The sequence below is a fragment of the Rhinolophus sinicus genome, chromosome 4, assembly GCF_057876585.1.
Source record: "Rhinolophus sinicus isolate RSI-liver-muscle chromosome 4, RSI-T2T, whole genome shotgun sequence".
NCBI lineage: Eukaryota > Metazoa > Chordata > Mammalia > Chiroptera > Rhinolophidae > Rhinolophus > Rhinolophus sinicus.
In genome coordinates, this window is record NC_142504.1 from 97,990,570 (window position 1) to 97,997,294 (window position 6,725).

General features: G+C 54.8%; 1 protein-coding gene across 2 annotated transcripts in view; it reads right to left on the bottom strand.

The window, feature by feature from the left end:
• The window catches only part of ZBTB7C (zinc finger and BTB domain containing 7C), a 326,762-nt gene extending 320,298 nt beyond the window's left edge, over positions 1 to 6,464 (bottom strand). The window contains exon 1 of one of the 2 annotated variants that reach the window (XM_019721283.3): positions 5,707 to 6,464. The gene's annotated coding sequence lies outside the window, so the exon portion shown is untranslated. The remainder of the gene's footprint in view (positions 1 to 5,706) is intronic. The other variant, XM_074340005.2, reaches the window with a different exon arrangement.
• Between the last annotated feature and the right edge of the window lie 261 nt (positions 6,465 to 6,725).

Here is a 6,725-nt window from a genome sequence, read left to right on the forward strand (position 1 = left end):
GGGAGCCTGTTTTCTTCATTCAAACTACAGAAGGTAAAGCTCACTGAAATCTCAGCCAGCAAGGAGACAGTGGAAAACACATTTTCTTCCAAATATCAGTGATTCATAGTAAGAATGTCTCAGACTCTCAGAGGGAAAAAAAAAAAAAAAAAAAAACAACTTTCGGTTTATTGAAAGATGGCACAGGTTTTAAAAGTTTTAGAAAATGTTTAATCCTAATTATATTTACATGTGTGCAATGTGTATACGTGTGTGTGCACACGTGTGTACGTGTTGGTGGGTACAGAAAAAAGGCTGAAAGGAAATACAGCAAAATTAGGATGTCGTAGCAGTTTTTTGTTTTAATTTTACACCTTTCCGTATTTTCCAAATTTTCTATTGTGACTCTGATTGCTTTTACAATCAGAAAGTAAGCAGTAAACGGGATGCTAATAGTTTTTTAATTTCCTCATGAATCTGTTTTTACAGGCACCATTTCAGTGGGGTTTGGAAATCAGCAGGGTGTGAAACAAATGAAATTCCCCATTCCTGCAGGGCTGAGTGTACCCCTTGGCCCTGGAGAGAAACCCTCCCTGCATCCACGCTGGCAGCCAGCTGTCCACAGCTGTGCTGAGGACGCTGCGAATGAATGGAGCTGGTGGAAAAACACAACATTCCTGACTCTCCAAGGATGGCATTATGCTTGGAACTCTCGCTCACCAAAGAAGTAAATAAATGCAGAGAGAGAGAGAGAGAGAGAGAGAGAGAGAGAGAGAGAGAGAGAGAGAGAGGCCAAGCATGCTAGAGGAACTTCAGCCCTGGAGGGGGGTCAGCTGCCAGAGCTCCCCAACTCCTAATATCACACTGGAAAGAAGATCCCTCTGCCTAAGCCCACCAGCATTGTGGAATCAGGGCTAACACGGCCTGTGACCCCCCGGGCTGTACCTCTTGAACAACACGTTCCCTTCCTGCTACGTATCAGAGTCTGTATGAACAAGCTCTAGCCCTGCCTCTAGGCTGCAGTGATCCTGAGGGCAGTGCCCTCATCTTCATACACCCCCTAGCACTCATTGGCATAGCCACTCACCAACTATTTCCTTGGGCACTTCGGCATGCCAGGCACTGTTCTAGTGTTGAGGATACAATGTGGGGGGGGGGGGCAAAACAGGCAAGGTCCCTGCCCTCATAGAGCTTACATTCTAGTGGGAGAGACAAGCAATAAATAAAAAGAAAATCCAGATTTTATCCCTAATGGAGTTGGGTGCTACGAAGAATATATTACAGGGTGCTGCTTCAATTGAGACCTAGATGATGAGGAGACGCCAGCTGGGAGATGCTGAGAGAAGGGCTTTCTGGACAAGGAAGATAGCCCCCGAGAAACACAGGAGCTTGGTGTGTTCAAGGAACTAAAAGATCCGAGAGGGTCGAGTACAGGGAGCGGAGGGGTGGCAGAGAGGCAGGCAGGGGCCAGCCCTGGGAGTGCCCCCCAGGAGGGTAAGGAAAGGAGTGGCGTACCTGCCTCACTAAAGGAAACTCGCTCTGCATGCTCTGCGAGGCTGGATTGTGCCGTGATAGCCCACGGAAAAGAACTTTATCACTGCCCGTGGACTCCGTGACTGGGTCCTCCCAGCATCTCTGGTGGTGTGGACTGGCCAATCCGCTTGTCCCAGGGCTCTCAAAATGCCTATGGACCCCTCTCTTCTCATCCCCATTCTGCTTCCATGGACTTACCCTCCAGATACCCCTTCATAGTGCCAAGGAGCACCGCTGACGCCAATCAGGAAACCAAGCTGACTGTCGTCCGTTCAGCAAACATTGTCTGTGCCCAGACCTTGGGCTGGGTGCTGAAGACGTGAAAACGAGCAACATGCAAGCCCTGCCCTCAAAAGCTCCAGCACGTAAAGCCTGTGCCAGGCTCACCGGGCACCACCCTTGGGCAAGAGCTGCCCAGAGCGCACCCCTCCATGTAGGGCCACCGCTTAAGTCTTCTCTCCCTGGTGAAACCTGCTGTGAGCATTTGCAATGGTTTGGGTAGGGGTATTAATTCACTCCACGGGGCTACACAGAGACACAAGCTCAGTGCCTTGCCTGCTTCCTTGCCCCCCACCCTCATTCCTCCCTCCACCAACCCAGGAAACAACTATGCCCGGCCTCAGCAATGAAGGTGTACCCGGTGGGGTGGCAGATGCTATTTATTCAAAGACACAGAAAGACTTTGGTGTTGCTTTGCAGAGTTGGGAAGGCAAGGGGATCCATCAGGGACTGGTCTGGGGTAGGGGTGGGGAGCGAGGGAAAGAGCTTTGGACACGTGCCTCAAACCTCCTCAACCAGCACCACACAGAAATGCCACAGTGCACGGTCAGAAGAACTGCAGCAAATGTATCACTTTCAGAATCTCCTCCTGCATAAAAATCAGTGTTGTCATTATTCAGAAAATCCAATTAGCCCCACTTTAGCAGGTTTTTAAGTTCTGCCCTGTGAGGTTTCTGGGGTGTCCCTTGTTTTGTGCAAATGGGGGAGGGGGATCAGTGCCTGAGGAAAAGTGCACACTGGCTCTAGGAAATCCTTGTATCCTAAATCCGCTGGAGCAACTGAACTTCCAAGAAGCACGGCAGGACCCACCACACCTGTCAGGGCTCACTCCAAAACCCATCAAGCAGTTGGGCGGCAGGTTTTTTTCCAGCGGGGCTCAGCCATCGGGGGGAGAAATCATCCGGGGGAGAAGTCAGCAACAGGGATGGTTCCAGACCCTTGAGTCTCTTCTTCCCAGGAGGAGAGGAAAGATTATAAATAGCCTGGACTCCTTCAGCCCTGCCCAGGCACAGATCCCACACCCCACCCCAGCCTCAGCCAGCTGGTCCCTCTTCGCCCAACTTCCCACAGCCTGCTAGAAGAGGGGAAAAAACGACTCACCCACAGCAGAGGGGTGGGCAACAAAGTCCTTCAGGCTCCCATCAGATTGACTGGCCCCCCCCCATGACATGTAATTGTAACCCACCACGCCTCTATACTCCTTTGTAGGTATGGTTCTGGAGAAGAGCAATAGGCAATATTTTTAGGAGGCCTCTTACTCCCTGGTCAGCCCAGAAACCCCAAGCTACACTGAATGAAGTTACAGAAATAACACTCTCCCCGCTCTCTGCCTCAGTTTCCCCATCTGTAAGATGGACAAATCACTGAACTATGTACCACTTAGGGATGCTGATGAGATTCGCATGCAATGAAAAGGCACTGTCAAAATGTAACATTGTGTATCATGATGATACCAGATCTTGGTTTCTTCTATAGGAGGCCCAAGCACAGCTATGGGGACATTGATTCTTATCTGTTCATAAGAGCGGAAGAATTATACTCAGTGACATTGCATTAGCATTGAATTCTTGATACTGGATGCCCTTGAAAGCAGTAAAACTTTCTCTCTTACAAGTCATTTCTGACTAATACAGATTGACACATACCGCACCCAGACCTATTTTGATTTCATATGATTCTGCTGGACTGAGCACGACATTATACACTGAATGACAAGCACTGCCCTAGAATGTTTTGATTTGGGGGAAGAAAGTTCTCTGAACAATCATTCTGTTTATCATTCAAATCCTTCCCACCCATACACAGTGGTAAGAAACAAGTGGCTAAAATCTAAGTGGCCAACTCCCCGGTCTTTTTAATTAAGACACTTTGTTTGCTCAATAAAACACAGCATAAAAAACATTTACTGAAAACCCACTCATTGATGTCTAATAGCTGTGTCAAATACTCATAACAACATTTATTCCAACACCCCCAGATAATTGCTCATCTTTCTCATGTGGTACCCACAACAGCAGAGCAATTGTGTCCAAGTTAATTGATCCAGAATTGGGCTCCCTTTCAAAAATATCTGTAAAACCTAATTACCAGAAAAACAGAGTTCTGGCATTCTACAGAAAGTGGGTGCTTCACAGTGAGACAAGCTGCAAACTCATCTTGGCTAATCAAGCCACATTATGTTACAAAAGGAGTCTGAGGAATTTGAGGTGAGGAGGGAGCAAGGAAAGTTGGGATAGTGTCAGACTGAACTCTGCAGTGACCGTCCTGATGTTTTTAAGCCAAGCGCAGAGAACTGTAAGTATACCACATTCATTGGCAAGCATGGACACAGAAAGTACCAGATAATGAGCCCTTGATGGGTTTGGGTGTGGGGGTGGCATTTCTGACCTCAGGCCATTCAAGGTTTTGCTGAGAGAACTCTCTCCACCCTGGCCTGGGAGGCTGATGTCAATTCTAGTCTCCCTAGGCCTCTAACCACTGTGGCATGTCACTTTCCTCCCTTGGGCCTGGAGTTTGCTCATCTGTAAAATTAGCACTCCTAATACCTCGGGTCTCTTTCAGCTCCAAAATTCTGTGACCTTCTTTAAAGCAAAGGACACGCTTTCTTCTCAGGTACTTGTGGGGTGGCGGAATAGGAAGTAGAAGCAGGCCCAGCCAGAATGAACGACTGAGTGTTTCCAGCTCGCACGGAGTTCTGTGCCGACTTGCAACAGCCGGGTATCAAACCCACAACCAAGAAAATGATTCCTTTCTTTCAGCCCAGGACGGACCTACCGGGGTGATTCTAACCTCGCTGCCCTGGATTCGTCAACCTGGCCGAAAACAGGGGGATAGGGTGGGGGCAAACCACTGTACTTCTCGGATCCTCTCTCCCAGCGCTGACCACAGCACATCTTCCGCCCCGGACCCTCGCCGCCTGGACTTGGGTAGGTTTCAAAGGACTTGAGAGCATCGCTTTTCTTTGGTACCTCCTGAGCCTCCTCCTAATGAAATCAAACAACCAGCCCCAATAACAAAGCAGCACAGCGGCCGTATACAATTCGCTTTCAAAGGAGCGGGAGATGCGCGGACCAGGAGCAAAAAAAAGTGCGCGCGGTCCCTGGGAAGAGACCCTGCGCTGCCCCGAGCGGACGACAGGTTAGCCTCGGCTTCACTTTCCCGAGGCACCGAGGAACCGCATGCTTGCGCCCATTTCCCACAACTTCCCCCACTGGACAGTAGCATTAGGGTCCCGCAAGGGCGCCACCTCAGGGAGGGACCGCCACGAGACCCTGGAGCCGCAACGCGAGATGCGGGATCCCAGACTCCCCAGCCCCTTTTCTAATGTTCAAGATAAGACAGTGTGAGATGCGGATGCCAGAGTCTCAGGAAACCGACACTCTCCAAAATTCTCCCGCGCCTTCCCGACAGAAGCGCGGTAAAACTTTTGGCAGGAACCACCTGTGGCTGCCGACAGGCCCGCCCTCCCCGGGCCGGGACGCGCCGCCGAGCCCCGGGCCGCACGCGCCCGCAGAAGTTCCCTTGCAGCCCCGCGCGCCACTTCGCTCCGGGCCGCGGTGCCAGCCAGGAGGCGCGGCGCCCGCTCGCTGGCTCGCTCTCCGCTGGCTCTCCCCTCCTCCTTCCCTCCTCCCGCCTCCTCCCGTTGCATGGCTGCCGCACGGAGCCCCTGAATAGCCACCGCAACCCCCCGCCTCCTGCCCGCCGCGCTGGGGGCGCCCCTGCCCACGCCGGCGCCCCGGGGCGCGCGGACCTCCGGCCTGCTAGCAACAGCCCCGGATACCGCTTTCCGGCGTTGGCGACGCACAGCCACCCTCCGGGAGCCCCGCGACCCCCCGACCCGCCGCAGCAGCCAAGGTGCGGGGAGACCGCGACCCTCACAGCTGGGGCTGGAGCCTGGCGCGCGAAGCTACTCACCGCCCGGAGCCGCCGGACCAGCCCGCCTCCCGCACTTGGTGCCGGGCCGCGATCCTCGCGTCCTCCGTGGCCGCCGCGGTCCGGTGTGCCGGAGCAGCGCGGGCCGCGCGCTGTCAGAGTCTCGTGGCGGGGCTGCGCCCGCGGGTGTGGAACAGAGCGGCGGCGGCGGGCGCGCGGGCAGCTCCTCCCACCCCGCGCCGCGCCCCCGCCCTCCTGGCGCCCCGCCTCCCGCGCCGCGGCTGTCAGCCCCGTGCCCCGCGCCCGGCGCTCGCTCTGCCCGCGCCACCCGCTCAGGGGGCGCACTGGGCTGAAGGGCCCGGATGTCTGCGGTCGCCTCTCCCTCGCGCCCGCCCCCGCCCCTGCGCCCTCCTCCCCGCCCTGCCACACATGCACTTGCTGCGGCTCAACCGCCTCCTCGGCTCGGCTTAATTTCTATTTTGACAGAAACTGTGGCGGTGGGCGGCGCTGCGGGGGGCGCCCCGGACCCGCGGAGGCGGCAGGCGGCGGGCAGGACCCAGGCGAGGGGGCGGAGTGGGGGGCCGGGCAGAGCCACCGGCGGCTCGGGGCTCCGTGTCTTTTTTCTTTCTTTCCTTTTTTCTCTTTGCCTCCTCCAGGATTTAAAGGGACAGCCCCGGTCGAGACGAGGGACCAGGCGGCTGCCGTTTCTCCGGTCTCCTGACGCCCTCTGCGGCCGGGCCGGACCCGCTCGCACCCGGAGCAAGGCTCCAGACCGCTGGGTATTTTTAGGTTCACACCCGGCCCGGGGCAGCGGGGCGGACGAACTTGGCTCCGGCGCACGGCTATTTTTACAAAGCCCGATTAGGGGAGGAAATAAAACAACTCAGCAACTGCTTTCCCACCCGAAAGCAGGGAGCAAGGAGTAGAGGCGAGAAGTTTCCCACATGCTCTCGGAATTCCAGCGAGCTCAGAACGACACTTCTCCGACACGTGAAACCACAGGCTTGCAGCATCTCAGGGCGCCCAAATCCTTGGGGGCAGTCCGGCCCTAGAGGCCGCTG